General features: G+C 36.7%; 1 protein-coding gene and 1 pseudogene across 2 annotated transcripts in view; one reads left to right on the top strand and one right to left on the bottom strand.

Annotated features, from left to right (window-relative positions):
• SBF2 (SET binding factor 2) overlaps positions 1-20,005 on the top strand; it is a 432,668-nt gene that overhangs the window by 79,219 nt on the left and 333,444 nt on the right. The gene's annotated exons all lie outside the window — the stretch shown is intronic.
• Positions 836-1,604, bottom strand: LOC114500962 (annotated as a pseudogene).

Below are 20,005 nucleotides of genomic sequence, written 5' to 3'. Positions count from 1 at the left end.
CAGACTTGGGATCTACTATTTTATGAATTCATCTTACCAGCTTTTTTATATATGTCTGGTGAGGCAATATAATAGAACAGAAATAATACAACTTTGGAGTCATTTAAACACCTTTTTTTTTATCTCCTACTATGTGTCAGGTACTGTGTTAGATGCTGGGTTAGATAAGAGAAAACACTAGGAGAACAAGTGTTTTATATCAAAGAAAGAGGGAAACAGATTTCTAACACTTTAATTATTGAACTTACTGTGATAAGTGCTACATGTGTAAACTAGATTCTAAAGGTGCATATAGAAGGGTACTTAACTTAGATTGGAATGGTGGGTTTGGAGAGAGCATGGTTGTGGTCCAAGATGACTTTCCAGAAGACATGGTACCTGTGAGTGGTTTTGAAGGATGGGTAAGAATTAGCAGGTGAGGGTGAATGGGGAGTATATTCTAGGTATAGATAGTTCCTTGTGCGGAGGTGCAGACTCGAGGGGTTACGAGGGAGGGATATGGGGAGTAGCAGGAACCAATTAATGAAGGGCTTAGACTTTATCCAGAATATCATTAAACATTTTCAGAACAGTTTTTTTTCTCTGTGGTGAAAAGGGAAGCATATTTTTAACTTTTAGAAGATCTCAGAAATACAAAAAGGTATATAGAGAATATGATTACTTGTAATCTTTTTAACCAGAGATAACCACTGTCAACATTTTGGTTTAATTCCTGCCGTAATTTCTCAGTTTCTCTCTTTCTCTCTTTCTTCCCTCCATTTCCTTTTTTCTTCTCTCTTTCCTCTTTTTCTCCTTTTCTGGCAAGATCTCCCCCCCCCCCCCCCCCCCCCCCCCCGCCAATCAATACACAGCTTTTATTGCATCTTTAAAAATATCACAAATAGGTCTGAGGAATCATCCTTACTGGCACCTTACTGTTTCTGTAGCTGGACGCCTTAGATCTTATTCACAGCCTGCTGAACTGTTCCTTTTTCGGAAACATAGATACCATCCTTGAATTATCTGATAGCCTTGTTTTTAACTGTTGTAGCTTGCTGAATCAAAGCAGCTGAATTTGGTACAAGTTCACTGTCATTTCATTCAAGAATTAACTCATCTTTCTGGGCTTGAGATACTAAACAAGCAATGCCTGGCCTCATCTGGAACCTGTGAATGTATTTTTTGCCCAAGACATTTCTAATTTCAACAAGAGAACCATTCCCCTGAATAACAATGTCGATGCGGAAGTGGACACACAGAGACCTCATCTTGTGCCATAAGCCCAATGTTACCCCTTTGATCTTGTTCTGTGCGTGACTGCAGATTGTGTGAACCCGTGGCTAGTGCCTTTCTATTTTCCTCTATTTCCCCTCCATTTGTCAACCCAGAGCCTCTTCTTTTTCTTTCTTACGGGACAGAGTTCTATATTGACGTGATTGAAGTTTCTTCACAGGGTACTTCTGGGGCCCTTCGCAATTACTGTGTGTCCCTTTAGAGTGATGTTGACATTTTCTGGAATGTCGACAGTTGGATTGCTAAGAATGGTCTTCATCCTCACAGTAGATGAGGCAAAGCCTGGCAAGATCTTATTGACCCTTAACGGCATGAGCTTTAAAGAGTCACTGAAAGAGAAGTCAGGATATAGAAAGAGGCCATGTTTTTGATTTGGAGTCATTTTCTGAAATAAATATTACAGGAGGAGGCACAGTTTTGGGGATGGAGAGTTTGAATTTGGTTATTAGGTATGCTTTTAAAAAAATTTTCACAGATATATCAATTAGGATGTGTCTAATTCTATCCAAGTGCTTTCTGTAATTACATAGTATTCACATCTCATGATAACCTTACAAGATGAGTATTCTTATTTCTATTTTATAACATGAGGAATTTGAGGCACAGAGATGTCAAGTAATTTTTCCAAGGTCTACATGGCTCCTAACCGGTAGAGCCTAGCATCTAGGCTCTGGATTTAAATGATGGTAATCTGATTCCAGTGTTCAGCCTCTTTATGCTATGCTGCCTCTTTGGTTGAGGCCAAAATGTATGTGGAACAGTCAAGTAAATATATTCAGCTGGTGGTTATGCATTTGAAATCCAGTGACAGCTCAGACTTGGGGGATATCCATTTGGAAGTCATTGTACAGGAGGATATTAAAGTTATGCCTGTCAATGTTTCCAATATCTAGTCATGCCTTCTGTGGTGATAATGAACATGCCTTGTTACTTGGTTGCTTTTCTCTGGAAATCTCTACTTTGGTAGTCTTCCTTTTATAAAGTACTAACTGTACTTTATATAACTAGATGTAGAGGTTGCAGTGCAAAGAAAATGACTTTATCTCCCCCCTTTGAGATAGATATTATTTCTTTTTTTTTTTAAGACTTTATTTATTTTTAGAGAGGGAAGGGAGGGAGATAGAGAGAGAGAGAGAGAAACATCAATGTGCAGTTGCTGGGGGTTATGGCCTGCAACCCAGGCATGTACCCTGGCTGGGAATTGAACCTGGGACACTTTGGTTCCCAGCCTGCGCTCAATCCACTGAGCTATGCCAGCCAGGGCGAGATAGATATTATTTCTATTAGTGCAACCAAACTTGCATTATTAATTTTTTTTTCCTTAAAACAACCATACTACATTGCCTGAAAACATATATTGACTTTTAGTCACTATTCCACACCAGCTCTCCTTTGGGTTTTGTTTACATGAAAGTTTACCAAGATATATTTTCAACTTATGCTTATATAATGATTTTAAATAAAACAATTTATGGTACCTATAATTTATTTGAAGTTCATAATTCTCTTCTGCCTAGACATTTTACTTTTACTTGTCATGGGAAAGGAGTCCAAAAGCAAAGGAAATTGTCAGAAGGAACTCAGAATGTATATAAAATTTCCCCAGTGTTCCTACTTGAGAATGCGAGCCCTGGAATTGACTTACACACTTCCAGGAGAGTCTTACATGAAAACAGTAGAGTCAGAGCACGTGTGAGCAGGTCATTCAAATAACTTTTGTTTATGGGTAGCGGCTAATCAAGTCAGATCAAAGAATTTGGGTTTTTGCTTATTAAAATTTGTTGTTTATCTTCAGAAAAGGAGCACAGGGAGTGGTTGTGGTTGATTGGTGATTTACATTTACCCCAGAAGAACCTCTGTTTATTTGTGGTAAAATTTAGACATGTTGTATCTAAAAATATTTGGATAAATATAAAGAAATATTGTGTTTTTGTGACAAATAGCTTTTTAACATTAGGAAAACCTGCTTTCCAATCTTTTTAATTTAGTTTATTATTAAGGCCTTGGCAGTTGGAAGACTGAATTCTATATAGAAAATGGGGTTTATCTACCCAACTGTGACATTCAGTGATATTCAGTAAAGCAAATGATCTGATAGCTTGATGAGTTGGATCTTTTTAAAGATATAGAGAGTTTAAAGTGCTTGGCAGTTTTTCCCATTTGGAACTCTTCCTGTAATGTGAAAACACCAGTAGACATGGAGGAATAAAATTATGAGAGCAGTTAAAAAATTATTCTATTTAGAATAATATGGAGAGTTGAACCTTTTAGGTAGTTTAGAAGAAATACGATTATTTGCAGGATATACTTTCTACTGTTTTACCATAACTTAAAACTAAATTTTGAATTATGTGAATGGGAGTTGGCCTTATAGTCAGGAAAAAGCTCTGTTTTACACAACTGCGGTAAAACAGTGTGAATAGCACTTTACTGTTTTCAAGGCCCTTTCAGGTGTGTTGTTTCTTGGAGGAAAGAAATTTTAGTGAAAGCTGTCAGTGTTTACATAGAATCTTGTCATTCTGCCTAATCAGTCGGAGAAGGATGCAAGAGAAGGGGCTAAGTGAGCAAAGAACTGCCAACAGATTTTTTTGGTCAGCATTACAGAACCTTTTGAGAACTAGATGACTTGGACTATGTTATAGACATCTTTAGAGGTGTGGTGGGTGTATGCCTAGCCGAACATAGACATTTTCAAATGTCATTGAATCCTTGAGGGTTGGAGATCATGTGTATTAGAATATAAGATTTGGTAACATAAATGTGTTCTCCAAGGGAAATGCATCTCGACCTCCAGCATAGAAACTTGGGAGGAACCCTTTAGTTATCTAAGAGTCTTAGAAGAAATGCTGACTAGTGTTTCTATAATGATTACACCCCAATTCCAAAAGGTTTAAGTCATGTGTGATTGTGAACTTAATACGTTAGGTAATTGTTTCACTTCTGCCTTTATCCCTATTTGGTTATTTATCCTCTCATTTCATGCTTGTGCTTGTTTTTACTTAGCACTTGACCTTTTTATACAGGCTTGGGTTTCGTAAGCGGGGAGGGAATACCAACTAATTGCCTCCATCTTAAACCTGCCATATTTACAAGTGTTTTCCTTTGAAGTATTTGTTAAGTCTTAACTGTTTTATTTAGATGTAAAATGCTGGACATTTGTTTTAAAGTAGAATTAAAATGGATGATTAGTTGTTTCTAAGGTGAAGCATTTCTAACTGAATTTCTTTTGTAGTTTTGATAATTTTATTTCATAAAATATTTTAAATTATTTAAACAAAACAGATTAATGTAGTTAAAACTTAAATTTATTTTTAAAATAAACTTTAAACTGCATTAGTCAACTTGAAATAAATTTCAATGTTAAATTATTAAAATTTCCTTTAAATACCCCTTTTCCATCAATAATCCTATTTGCTAGAAATAACCATTCTTAATCCGTTGATCTTAAATCTTCTATGTTGATATTGGTCAAAGAATGACAATAGTGTGCTGTCTGAATTTCTGATCCACAGACTCCATGAACATAATAAAATGGTACTTAATTTAAGCTAATGTGTTTTGGTATAGTGTATTATACAACAAGAGTAATTGGAACATTAGTAGAACTTGAACATGCTAAAGAGAAAAGGCATTTGTATTGCTTTAGCAAAAGCTCTAAGATGGGATGTTATGTTGCCTGAAGCTTAGGAGATTTTTCGTTTGTTTATTTTATTTTTCAATTACAGTTGACATTTAATATTATTTTATATTAGTGTCAGGTATACAGCATAGTGGTTAGACAGCTATATAATTTACAAAGTGATTTCTCTGGTAATTCTAGTATCCACCCACCTGACTATATACATAGTTATTAATATACTATTAACTATATTCCCTATGCTGTGCTTTATGTCCCATGACTAATTTGTAGCTTAGCATGTATGTTGTATGTATGTGTGTATGTATTTGTTTATAATTTTTATTGAATCTATTGGGGTAACATTGGTTAATAAAACCATTTAGGTTTCAAGTATACAACTCTATACCACATCGTCTGCATACTGTGGTATAGAGTTGTATACTTGAAACCTAATGGGTATTGCATGCACTCGCTACCCATAGTCAAGTCTCTTTCTGTCGTCATTTCTTCCCCTTTGCCCTCTTCCCAGCCAGCTTTCCCTCTGGCAGTCACCATAAAGTTGTCTTTGTTTGTTTGTTTGTTTGTTTTTGCTTAATCCATTCACCTTTCTCCCCAGCCCCCAATCTCCAGCCCCTTCAACAACTGTGAGTCTGTTCTCTGTATCTATTAGTCAATTTCTGTTTTGTTTGTTTGTTTTTGTTCATTAGTTTTCACATTAAGTGAGGCCATATTATTAAATAAGAGGAACTACATCCAACTAAAAAGCTTTTGCACAGCTAAGGAAACCATCAACAAAATGAAAAGACAACCCACTGAATGGGAGAACATAGTCACCAATGATACAAGAGGTTACTATCCAAAATTTATAAAGAACTTATACGGCAAATAACCCAATTAAAAATGGGGAAAGGACCTGAAGAGACACTTCTCCACAGAGGACATACAGATGACCAATAGACATAGGGAAAGATACTTAATGCTACTCACCATTTGAGAAATACAAATTAAACCACAACGAGATATCACCTCACGCCTGTCCGAATGCCTGTCATTATAAATCAACAAACAGTGTTGGTGAAGATGTGGAGAAACGGGAACCCTCATGTACTGCTGGTAGGATTGCAGATTGGTACAGCCACTGTGGAAAACGGTATGGAATTTCCTCAAAAAGAGAGATATGGAACTGCCACCTTATAATTGAGTGATTCTGTGTCTGGGGATATATCTGAAGAAAACTGAAACACTAATTAGAAAGAATATATGCACCCCTGTGTTCATTGCAGTATTACTCATAATAGTATTATTTATTATTTTATCCATAGCAGATGAGTGGATAAAAAAGCAGGGGTACATTTACACAATGGAATACTATTTGACCATAAAAAAAGAAAGAAATCTTACATTTTGCAACAGCATGGATGGACCTGGAGAGTATTATGCTTAGGATTTATTTTTGTTTTGGAGTAATGTAGGTTGTAACAGAAGAGAAGGCTGTAAAGGTAGTAGGGCCAATTGTTTATGGCTCTTAATACTTCATTAATGGGTTTAAAGTTTTTTTCTGTGTGCAATGAGATCATAAAGATTTTTTCAGTGGTGTTTCATTCAAGATGGCAGCATAGGTAAATATGGCTTGCCTCCTTGCACAACTACATCAAAAATACAACTAAACTACAAAAAACCATTATTCAGGACTAGCAGAAACAGAGCTGAATGCAGGTTCTACAACTATGGAATTAGAGAAGAAACTCGTCAAGACTGGTAGGAGAGGTGGAGATGTGGAATGGGTTGGTCCCATACCCATGTGTGGTGAATAAAAATTGGGAGGGATATCTTTGGAGTGAGGGGTCCCAGCCCCACACTGAGCACCCCCAGCCCAGGGTTCCAATGCCAGGAAGATAAATTCCCATAACTTCTGGCTATAAAAACCAGTGAGGATTGAGGCTGTGGAACACAAACTGCTAGAGTCCCAGGCAGTTCCTCTTAAAGGGACTGACTCAGACTCACTCCTTCTGAGCTACAGCACAGGAGCAGCAAATTGAGAAGGCACCAGAGGCTTCTGGGGAGGAACTGAAGTGTCTGGCATCAGGATAAGAGCTGAGGGGGCAGCTTTCTCCCAGACAGAAGTGCTGGCAGAAGCTATTGTTCCTTTTCTGAGCCCTTCCACAACAGATTGGGCAGGCAAGTACCACATTTGAGACTCCATCAACCTGGTTCATACTGTTTGCTTCACCCTGGTGATTCTCTGAGGATCTGCCCCACCCAACTTTTGGCCCCACTCAACTTTTGGGCCCACCCAAGCTTTTTCTAGTGGCTTTTCCATATGAATGGTTTTCTTGGCTCATGCTTCCAGTTTTCCTAAGTTCTCTCAAATAAGCAGCATCCGACCTCATTGTGCCCATGCCTATTGCTCAGAGACCCCAGAACTGGCACTCGTAGTAAGTGGCCTGGGTTCACAGCTTGGACTCACTTGGGTACCTCCAGCCCAGCACAAGTAGCAGCCAACTGCAGATTGCTTTGTATTTTATGCTGGGTATCCCTAGACAGAACACAGGCAGTGACTGACCTTGGCCTATACCTCCTGGGAGGCTCCAGAGCCTGTGCACCCAGTGGATAGCTACAGACCATGTGAGACCACCACCATCCAACCACCCAACCAGGGACACACTTAAGGGGCAGACTCAGTGGGCTTCAGGGTTTTGTTGAAGTAAGTCTGGCTCTAGGGAATGGACACTTGCACAGCTGATCCTCTACACTGGTTAGAGATGGTAGTAAGTGGTCACAGCCAGTCCTTACAGCTGATCAGCCTGGGTAAATTCCTCCCATTGATCTGCCAACAGCAATCAATGCTCAGCTACAAGAGTGTACGTAGCCCACATAATGGGCACATCTCAAATACCTAGCTTGATTGATAGGGGAGGCTGTGCCACTGGACCTACAGAATACCTACTACATTAGGTCACTCTTCCAAGCCAGGGAGTCATAGCAGCTCTGCCTAATACATAGAAACAAACACAGGAAGGCTGGCAAAATGAGGAGACAAAGAAACATGGCCCAAATGAAAGAACAGAACAAAAGTCCAGGAAAAGAACTAAACAAAATGGAGACAAGCAAGCTACTAGATACAGAATTCAAAACAGTGGTTGTAAGGGTGCTCAGTGAACTTGGTGAGAACCTCAACAGCATAAAAAAGGGCCTGGAGCCCTGGCTGGTGTGGCTCAGTAGATTAAGTACTGGCCTGTGAACCAGAGGGTCACTGGTTCAATTCCCAGTCAGGGTACATGCTTGGGTTGAGGCCAGGTCCTCTTACACTTGAGAGGCAACCACATACTGATATTTTTATCCCCGATAAGAAAACGCTAAAGGAGTTCATCACCATACTAATATTATATGACATGTTCAAGTGTCTTCTTGAAGAAGATCAAAAAATGAACAAGAAATTGGCAATAAATACATATCTATTGATAAACAATCTAAAAAACAAAATAAATGAACAAGCAGAACAGAAACAGATTCATAGATACTGACGTTTTCATGGTTGCCAGGTGGGAGGGTGGTCTGGATGATGAGCAAAAAAAGGTGAAGGGATTAAGAAGTACAAATTGGTTGTTACAGAATAGTCATGGGGATGTAAAGTACTGCCTAGGGAACACAGTAGCCAAAGAATATAAATGCGTGAGCCATGGACATGGACAACTGTGTGGTGATGGCCTGGGAGTGGAGGGGTCTGGTGGGTGGAGCAAAGGGGAAACAGTTGGGACAACCATAATAGCACAAACAATAAAATATTATTTAAATTTAAAAAATATTTTTTTGAGTGTAGATTACATAGGAAGTGACTACAGAACTTTTTCTTTCTTACATCATCCCCACTTCCTGGAATGTGTCTCAAGTTCATTTATGCTTATATGTGTTTACTCAGCAAACATTTGTCATGTACTTTTTGCCAGGAACATAGTTCTTGTAAATTTTGTAATTTGAAAAATATTTGACTTTGTTAATTGCCTTAGTGCTTTTATGGATTTTTTCAAAACAGAGGTTATAACTAGTGTTATTTCTTTCGTTATATATCGTTTCACATGGGATTCTATCATAGGCTAGCAGAATTCTTCCTGCCATTCCTTTCTTTCATCTCTCTTTAGAGGCAAAAATTTAATTGACTAAAGGCTACAGTGCCTAATTAATTGGAAGTATAAGGAATGAGAGCCAATCAATATTATAGAGTAACCAAGGGATTGGGTGGAATTTGTAACAATTTAACAAGTGGACTACTTTCACGAGATTGCTGGCTATGTGACAGAATATTTCACGTCTGGATGCATATTTTGTGTCTTCTTAGTAGTACCTAAGCGTGAGTTGGACCTGAGTTTCACAGGATGACTGCCTGTGGGAGTTTGTAGTAGTTACATACTCTATCACAGCACTGCCAATTGGCACCTTTCTTTAGATCCTTAGTCTTTTTGGAGATATCTCAACTTGTGAACTATCTTAAAGTAGTTCAAATAAATTCCAAATACAAATACTTCCTCAAACTTCTGGCTAGTGAAATAGTTGTACTAGTTGATTAAAATCAGTCTATAAATTTAATGTGCTTGGCAGTCGAAGTGTTAATGAGTCAATGGTGCTTTATAGCATTATAATCTGTTATTTATGATATTTAAAAAGCAGAAGTCATTTTTGAGGTGAATAGTGACTTCATCATGCCAGTTATACCAGAAGCTCATTTTGTTTGAAAAGTAGCATAATACAACCTTTGGAACTTAAGTAGGTAGAAGGAAACATGTTTGATCCGGTACAGCTAGTCTCAAAGCAAGGTTGTTTTTCTTAGTAATTGTGGTTTTGTTTGATGTGAGAGACTTTGCACAATAATCCTAATTTTAAATATAGGTGTGAGAGTCATGCTTCATACTTATTTACAGAAAGACCAGACAGCATAGTCCCTTTAAGTGTTGGAAAAATACAAAGCCAAACTGCATTCCCAAATCTCTAGCAGATAAGGAAATTAGTTTACTTTTATAAACAGTGGATGCATGATAAGAAATTAGGAACTTTTGTGCAGTATTTCAGGTCACAGAATATCCTTATCCAAGCTTTTTTCTAAGAGAAATATTTAAAATATTCAGACATTGTGCACTTTATGCCTCTGCCAGTGATGATAACTTCAGCATGTGCTTTCTTCTCAAATTTTCAGTATTAAGAGAAATCTAGGCCGAAATCATGAATGTTTCTTAAGGAAAGGTACAGAATTCCAAGGTTTAAGAGCTTAAAGAGGTTGGGTGACTTTTACTTTTGTCCTTACTAACCTGAATCTACATCAAATGCTGCAATAACTCTTACTTGAGCACTTTTAGGCTTAGGAACTTTATGGCACTGTTTCTTGATGAATCTGAGTTTTGTATAAGGTTGATGGTGACTGTTCTAAAGGTTATCTTTAAGCAGTCCTATCAGTCAGGAGTCTTAGTGGAGAACTGGATAGCTGTTTCACTATAATTTGCTCCATGATGGGATTTCTGTACCTATACTTAATTGGTATTTATGAAGAGAGCTAGGAAACTATGATTCTTATCTGAGGACAAAAAGATGTCTAGTATTTTATCAAGCCACACACCTCATTGGAAGCTTGGGGTAAGCTACAATTTTGATGATTTTGCTTGATAGATAATAATACAATTTTAATATGTTTTGAAAGAGATGATTTCTAGAGTTTTTCCAGATCGCATTAGCTAAGGGAACCAAATCTCTTTCCTGTTCTAAAAGCATTGGATATTTGCAGTTCTTCTGTGGTGGAGGGAGTGGTGGTGGGGAGGAGGGCAAAACCAGCCAGCAAGCACAAAAAGCATTGTTGGAAACGGAAAGAGATTGTGTATTGCCACTTCCTTTAAGTGTGTTGTTTTTGTAAATGTCTTCATTTAGTGCACAGGCTGCACTTATTAGAGGCTGTAACGTGCTTTGTGATTTATAGTAACGTAGCTTTCCGTTCTTTCCTGAGTGCCAGGAAACACTGTAGTGAACCTCTTCTGGATGCGGAGTACGGTATTGCAGACATTACATGAGGCCTGTGCTTTTACTCAGAGGCACAAATTTAAGTCCATATTTGTTAAAAAGAAAATAAGTATTTATGTTTGTCATGTAATAAAAATATGTACCTCCCAGACTTTTTTCTTTTACTTATCTTTAAATAAAGTTATGTGAAATATAAATTTAACCTCCTATACTCACATGTTTAAAGGCCATTTATACAAAGAACCGCACCTGAGAATTTCCCTTCTGAACCTGCTGGATAGCATCTATATCATAGTTAACTTGTACTGCTGCTAACCTTGTCTCATGGGGTAGGAACCAAATTATTTATCCAGTATGTACTCATTTGTGTGGGTGGAACTGTACTTTCCCTATCATACTTACTGTATTTGCTTTAAATTCAGACAAATGACGGACAACTTTAAACTGGAAAATTAGAGTAAGTGCAAGGGACCTGTGATCTGATGCTACACTCTAATACTGTACCATTAGCCACATATGATTATATCAGTTAAAATTATTAAAAATAAATAAAATTGAAAACTTAGTTTCTCTGTTGCATTAGCCACTTTCAAATGCTTAGTAGTCTGTATACCTAGTGGCTACCATCTTTAACAGCAGAGACATAAAACAGTTCCAGCATCGCAGAAAGTGCTGTCTTGCTCTAATGCAAGAGAAAAGCTGCAGGAGAGTCTGCAATCTGTCTGATGCAGTGTTAGTTCCCCCAGAGAGCCTTGACCTGTCACACTGCTTTGTATGTGATAGAGTGCATAGTAAATACTTGTTAACAGACTGAATAAGTGAATATTTGAACACATTCCTAAAAGTAAGTGGTTTTTAATATTCAAATATACCAAAAACAATCTAGTCTCCATCCATCCTTTTCCAAATCAAATTTAATATAATTTCCTGGGTAGTAGTAGCTTATAATGTGAATAATGTCCCTCTCCATTTACACTGTTGAATTATATGAATTAGTTTCTCACATGGTTTTTGACAGTTTCATATGTTGGTAGAGTAAAACTGATGGACAAAATTAGCAGTTTTATACTGGAGTACATGAAGACTTTCCAAACAATAATCCAGACATAGATAGTTTTAAGGAATCAGTTTTGCAATTCTCAACTTCTATTTTCCCCTCAAATTTATACTCCTAAGAATATATCTTGGTATCAGGGTAAATCTCTTTCCCATTTCTCTTTCCCATAGCCCCTTTTCTTCTTCACAAAGACAAACCTATTTTGTATCCATCACAATGCATAATATGTGTTTCCCTAGAGTCCCAGGTAGAGTTCTTTAAGAATTTCATTTCTTCTGTCTCCTGACTGATATCAAAGAATGCATCCTTCCCAGAAGGTTTCTGTAAAAACAAAGCAAATAAAGACTTGGTTATGCAGTATTGAAGGTGGAGGCACCTTAATGTAGACAACAAATGTCCTTCGCATCCTATCATCTCTATGCCTCCTGTCCTTCCCCTCCCATAGTCTCCTAGCCTTACCCCAGAGTTGATTCAACAGTTGCTTGTCACAGAGATAAGTAGTATACATTTATTTAAATAAAAAATAAATTTAGACCTTTCTGGCAGAAAGTAAATCCAGTTTAACTGATTTGACAGGAATTAGTGTTGTCAAATAAATTGCGTGCCACCCATTTTTCATAAATTGAGCTAAAGTTGTAGCTTGAAGGTTTGATTAAAATAAATTTACTTGCTGAAAGAATAAAAATATATACTTGCGTTTGTGTTACTGAGGTGACTCAAGGTGGGGGCTCCAGATAGCCTGAGGATAGCTCTGTTCACTGGAAGGATCAAGTGCTTAGAAGGTTGAAAATCTCAGCCCACACACCAACCTCCAAGAGAGTAAAGGGGGTCTACAAACTGAGCTGTATTAAGAACTCTTGGACAGTGAGATTCAGAGTTCCAGGTGGTTGAGCACATCAACTTGCTGGCAGGGAGGCCTGCCTGGAGAGGGCATGGAAACAGGAGCCACTCCCCCAGGCCCATCACTCACCATCCCCAACTTAACTCCAGGTAGTGTCTGAATTGAATTAAATTGTTGGATAGACACTCAGTTTTGGAGAATTGGTTGTTTGTGTTAGAAAACACATTAGACTTTATCTACCCCACATGAATGACTAAAGGAATTTCTCTAAACAGAAGAGGAGCTGTTACAAGAAGGAAATAAGGAACATTAGGGAGGAAAAAAGAACAATAGGAAGAGTAAAAATAGAGATATACAATAATTTTTTTTCTCCTTGGGTTTTCTTAATTATGTTTGACAATTAAAGCAAAATTATAACACACTGATGTGGTTTTCACAATGTGTAGAGAAAATATTTAAAATGATTGTATTATACATGGAGTCAGCCAAGAGACATAAAGGGAGATAAAGTTTCTGTACTTTACTTGAATAAGTATCAATGCTTGTTGATTCTGATATTAGGTATATATGATGTGATACTTAGAGCAACCACTACAACATCTGTAACAAAAATATACTCAAGAGCACTATGAATAAATAAAAATGGAATTCTAAAAAAATGTTCAAGTAACATACAAGAAGGCAGAAAAAGAAATGTAAAATGGAACAAAAATAAAATTGCAGACTTGAACCCCATTATATAAATAATTACACTAATGTTAATGGTATGAGTGTACTAGTTAAAAGGCTGATACTGGCAGAGTGGTTTAAAAATGACATCATGACCTATTTATGATATCTGTATGACTCACTTCAAATATAATATAGGTAGTTTGAAAGGAAAAGAATGGAAAGAATGAAAGACTAGGACAGAGAGGGCATTATGCCATGAAATCATCAATCTGTCAAGAAGTCATAGAAATTTTAAATGTGGGTGCACCAAACAACAGAATTACAAAAATATGAACCAAAACATAGTGAAAGGAGAAATAGACAAATCCACAATTACAGTTAAAAGACTACAACATCCTTTTCTCAACAATTGATAGAACAACTAGATAAAACCAGCAAGTATTTACTATCAACCACCTGGATCTAGTCTATATTTATAGAACACTTATGTTCTATAAATTTATAATTTTTCAGGTTAAAAAGTTAATATCCTGAAAAAAATTTAAAAAGAATAGAAATCATACAGAATGTTTTCTGACCACAGTGGAATAAAACTAGAATTTGATAACAGAAAATCACTAAACACTTGAAAACTAAACTGTGTTTTTCAGTAATCCATGGGTCAAAGAAATGAAAAAAAAAAAAAAGTTAAAGAAATACTATGAATGCATTAAGTGAATACAACATATCAAATATTTGAGATGCAGCCAAGCAGCATATAAAGCAACATTGGAAAAGAGAAAAAGTTTGAAATAAACAATCTATGTTCCTACTTAAAAAAAAAACGAAGAAAGAGGAGGAAAATAATCTAGAGAAGCAAAAGGAAGGAAATAATAAACATAAGGGTAGAAACAAATGAAATTGAAATAGGAGAACAATAGAGGAAATAGTGAGACAAAAAGCTGGCTCTTTGAAGAGATCATAAATTGATAGTCTCCTTAGTAAGACTGACAAATAAGAGACAAGGTAGAAATTATTATATCAGAATGGAACAGGGTATATCACTACAGACCCTACAGCTATCAGTTATTAGGGAATACTACAAATGGCTCCACTCATAAATTTGGCAAGCTAAATGAAATGAACTAAAGCCTTGAAAAGCACAAACTACTCAACTCACCCAATATGAAATATATAGCGTTGGCCAACAAGCCCATTTAGTTTTTTCTGTAAACTAAAAGACACATTTTTTATTTTACCAATAACTTTATAGATTTGAATATTTTGAGTACATTGGCTGTCTTCCTGCATGGTATAATGTTGACTGGTCTCAATTAATGCCTCAATTTGATCACTATGAAACTTCAACTGGTCTACCCAACTATGGGGCATCATCCAATGAGAAATCTCCAGCACGAAACTTCACAAAACCACTTTGGACACATTCGATCAGTCATAGCACCTCCTTCATACACTCCACAAATGTTTTTATGCTTTGAGTTTCAATTACATTTTACCTTTCTTGAAATAATAAAGCATAATGTGCCAAAAATGTTGTGTATTTTCTTCCATTATCAGTATTAAAATGGCTACACAAAAATTCTTCAATTTTGATAAGTTTTTAAAAAGTGCATGCCGGTATGACAGCTCTTACAATACAGTCTAAAAAAATTGTTTCCAATGAGGTTTAAGACACCTAAGTGCTGTAGAGCCAACTTATGGAAAAAAACAAATGAACTTTTTGGCCAGCCCAATGTAATTTGAATAGTATAACTATTAAAGAAATTGAATTTGTAATTTAAAAGTTTTCAAACTAGAAATCTCTAGGCCTAGATGATTTCACTTGTAGAATTCTGTGAAATGTTCAAAGAATTATCACCAATTTCACACAGTCCTTTCCAAAGAGTAAAGAGAAAGAGACACTTCACAATTTATTTTAGGAAGCCAGTGTTACCCTGATACTAAAACCAGAAGACAATACAAAAAAGAAAACCACAGACCAACATTTTTTCTGAATTTAGGAGTGAAACTTCTTAATAAAACATTACCAAATTGAACTAAACAATATACCAAAATAATATATACCATAATTAAATTCATTTATTGGGATGTGAGGCTGTTTCCGTATTTGAAAATCAACTTAATGTCATCTATATCATATTAACCTGTAAAAAATAAAGATCACATCACATGGCCATATCAATGTAGAGAAAGCATTTAACAAAATTTAACACCTACTCATGACTTTAAAAAAAGCAACCTAAGTGCCCATCAGTAAATGAATGGATCAAAAAACATTGGTACATTGCAGTAGAAAGAAAGAGGGAGCTCCTACCCTTCATGACAGCATGGGTGGATCTGGAGAGCATTATGCTAAGTGAAATAAGCCAGGCAATGAAAGACAAATACCATATGATCTCATCTATAAGAGGAACCTAATCAACAACAAACAAACAAGCAAGCAAAATATAACCAGAGACACTGAAATAAAGAACAAACTGACACTAACCAGAGGGAAAGGCAGAGGGGCTAACAGGGGAAAGAGGGGAAAGGGTGTCAAGGAACATGTATAAAGGACCCATGGACAAAGCTAAATAGGGATAGGATCGAGGGTGGGAGGTGGGGGTGGGGATGGGTATGGTGGGATGAAAATAGAGATAGCTGTACTTGAGCAGCAACAACAAAAAGAATGTATACCACATATTTAGCTACAGAGGTATGAGAATTGGGCTAATACTGAGTGTTTGAAATTATAAAATAAAAGATGATATTTATGTTTCAAAAATAAATAAAACTTGGAATAAACTATCTCAGCTTGATAGATAGCATCTACAAAAAGCCTATAGGTAACATTATCCTTAATAGTGAACAACTGAATGCTTTCCCTCTAAGATTTGCAGTGAGGTAAGGATGTCTATATTCCATATAGTACTGGAAGTTCTAACCAGCAAAGTGAGGCAGAACCAGGAAATAAAAAGTATATAATGAAAGGAAGAAATAAATAAAAATGTTGTTTGCAAGTGACATGTTCTATGTAAAAAATCCCAAGGAATTCACAAAGATATTTTTAGAACTAATGAATTCCACACATTCACAGTATATGAGATCAACATACAAAAATTAATTGTATTTCTGTATACTAGCAATGAACACGTGAAAAAATAAAAATGTGATATCATTTATAAGCAATTAAACAATGATGTACTTAGAAGTAAATCCAACAGAACATATACAGGATGGGTGTGCTGAAACTACAAAATGCTGATGAATAAAATAAAAATCAAAGATCTGAATAAATGAAGAGGCATATTATATTCATGAATTGGAAGACTCAATGTAGTGATGATGCTAATTCTATCCAAATTGATACATAGTTTTAGCATAATTCCTATTAAAATCCCCAAAGACTTTTTTAAATGCATGGATGAGATTACTCTATACTTTATATACTTATAAAGGTGAAGCAACTAGGATTGCTGAACACTTTTGAAAAAGAAGAATACAGTGGGAGTAATCATTGTTCTTTTTTTAAAGGCTTATAGCTACAGTGATTAAGACTATGTGGCTTGGTAGAAACATAATATATACATCAGTGGCACAGAATAGTGAACCCAGAAATAGCCCCCCTGTGGTAGCAGCTACCTGATCTTTGACAAAGATGAAAAAGCAATTCAGTGGAGAATGTAGTGTTGTGATATAAATTGGATATTGACAGACCATAAAAAAGTTAATCTTGATCCAAAGCTCACAATTTGTATAAAATAACTCAAAATGGATCACAGATTAAAGTTTAAAATGTAAAACTAGACAACTTTTAAAGAAAACATACAACATCTTTGGGAACTAAGACTTGAAGATTTCGTAGACATGATGCAAAAGGCATAATCTATAAAGAAAAATTTATAAATTGGAATTCATTAAAATTAAGAATGTCTGTGCTGAGATGATAAGACTGGGATAAAATACTGGCAAACCACATATCTGACAGTGGATTTACATGTAGAACATATAGAGAACTCTCAAATCTCAATCTAAATAACAATAACAAGGATTGTCTGTCCATCTATATGTAATATACCATCTCATAATACTGAGTAATAAAATGTAGTAAACTATTGATACACTCAAAAGCTTGAATGGTTCTGAAGTCATTATACTGAATGGAAAAAAGCCAATCTCAGGAAGGCTCATAGTATATGATTCCATTTATATAATATTCTCAAATAACAATATTATAGAGATCGTGAACAAATTACTGGTTGCCCGGGCATTGCGATGGGTGAGGAAGTTGGATGGAACTATGAAGGAGCAGCCTGAGGGAGGTCTTCGTGGTAATGGAATGTTTTATTTTTTGTTTGTGCTGGTAATTACCCAGATATGTACAAGTGATAAAATGACAGAACTGTGTATACACATTTGTACCAATTTTGGTTTCCTGGTTTTGATATTGTACTGTAGTTGCATAAGAAGTAACCATTCAGGGAGACTGCGTGAAGTGAGCAAGAAGCTCCTCTCTAACTATCTTTGCAACTTGCTTAGATTGTAAGTGATCTCAAAACAAAAAGTTAAAAATACTGTTTTGACAGTGGTATATTGAAATTTCAGAGTATTTTAAATTTTTTTCTATCCTTTTTGGTATATTTGATTAAAGAAGATATCTCTAGGTGATATATCTTATGAATATAATTAATATGAATATAATGAATATTCATAAGATAATTTTTTGAGCAGTCATTTTATGTATTTTCCAGAAAATGAGAAACTAAATCATTCTTATCTGGATATGAATCCTTTGGAAAGTTAGATGATTTACAATTAATTGATTTTAACAAAATTAGAGGATGACTTGTCATTTCACATTATATACAGATATTGAATCATTATGTTGTATACCTGAAATGAATATAATGTTATATATCAATTATACCACAATTAAAAAGAGAGAAATAATTGCAACACAGTCTTAATAATTGTTAAGTGTGAGTAATAGGAATATGCATATTCATTAGATTCTTTTTCAAATTTTGAAAATTTTCAAAATAAATTTTTTAAGCTTAATGAAATTTTGAAATTGTAGTTTAGAGTTTAGAAAGCGCACACACTAGCCTATATATAGCAAGAGTGGAGGTAAGACATCAGGCAGTTTGTGTTAGCTAGCTAGTTAGTTAGTTAGTTAGTTAGTTGATGCAGTAGCTTTATTTAAAAAAAATGGTTTGGAATTTCCAGTCAAGATGGAGTGTAGGTAGACATGGCTCGCCTCTTCACACAGCCACATCAAGATTAAAACTAAAATATACAACAACCGTCACTTAGGAACATCAGAAATCGAGCTGAATGGAAGTCTAATTATGTAATTAAAGAAACCACATCCATCCAGACTGGTGTGGGGGGGGGGGGTGTAGACACAGAACAGGCTGTTTCCATACCCACATGGATAAAAATTTGGGAGGGATGCCTTGGGAGCAAGGGGTCCCAGACCGACTAGGCCCCCCAGGCCAGGGTACCAATGCCAGGAAGATAAGTCCCTACAACTTCTGGCTTCCCCTACAAAATCCCCTACAAAACCCAGTGGGGATTGAATTAGTGGAAGAAACTGCTGGAGCTCCAACTATTTCCTCTTAAAGAACCCACACACAGACTCACCTACTCAGACTCACTCTCTCTGAGCTTCAGCACCAGGGCAACAGTTTGAAAGGCACAAGTGGCATACAGGGAGAAGCTGAAGTGTTGTTTGGCATCAAGGTGAGCAGAGGTGATTGTCCCTTTGCTAAACCCCTCCACACAGTCAGTAAGCTGGTGCCACACCTGGGACTCCAATTACTTTGCTAACACTGTTTGACCCACCTTGGAGATTCCCAGAGGCTCTACCCCACCCAATTTACAGGCCCACCAAGCTGCTTTTCCATAAAAATGGCAGGTCTTGGCTCCCAAATCCTATCAAACAAGCAACAGTTGGCCTTTGTGAGCCCTAGTGGCAGCCAGATTAGGTTCACAGCTTGGCTTCTCCTGGGAATCTCCAAGCCCAGCACAAGTAGCAGTCATCTCAGATTGCTTTACAGCTCAGGCAGGGTGGCCTTGGTCAAAACACAGGTGGGGGCTGACCTTGGCCTATACCACCTGGGAAACCCCAGAGCCAGTGCACCCAGTGGTTGGACACACACCACATCAGAGCACCACCACTGTGCCCCTGCACAGCTGTTCCTCCATGGAGGGTGGAGATTGGTGGTCAGTGTCAAAGCTAATCCTTGCAGCTGACTGGCCTGGGTAAATCCCTCCCATTGATTTGCCAACAGCATCTGAGGCTCAACTACAAAGGGAAGGTGTACTCAGCCCACACAGAGGGTGCACCTTGAGTACCCAGTTTGGGTGATAGCGGAGGCTGTGCCACTGGACCTTACAGAACACTTACTACATTAGACTACACTACCAAGATGGAGTTGTAGCAGCTCTACCTAATACATAGAAACAAACACAGGGAGGCTGCCAAATGATGAGAAAAGAAACATGGCCCAAATGAAAGAACAAACACAAAACTCAGAAAAGAGCTAAACAAATGGAGATACAC

This window comes from Phyllostomus discolor, chromosome 6 (assembly GCF_004126475.2).
Source record: "Phyllostomus discolor isolate MPI-MPIP mPhyDis1 chromosome 6, mPhyDis1.pri.v3, whole genome shotgun sequence".
Classification (NCBI taxonomy): domain Eukaryota; kingdom Metazoa; phylum Chordata; class Mammalia; order Chiroptera; family Phyllostomidae; genus Phyllostomus; species Phyllostomus discolor.
Note: the sequence above shows the minus strand (reverse complement) of the source record. Positions and strands in the feature narration are given on the sequence as shown.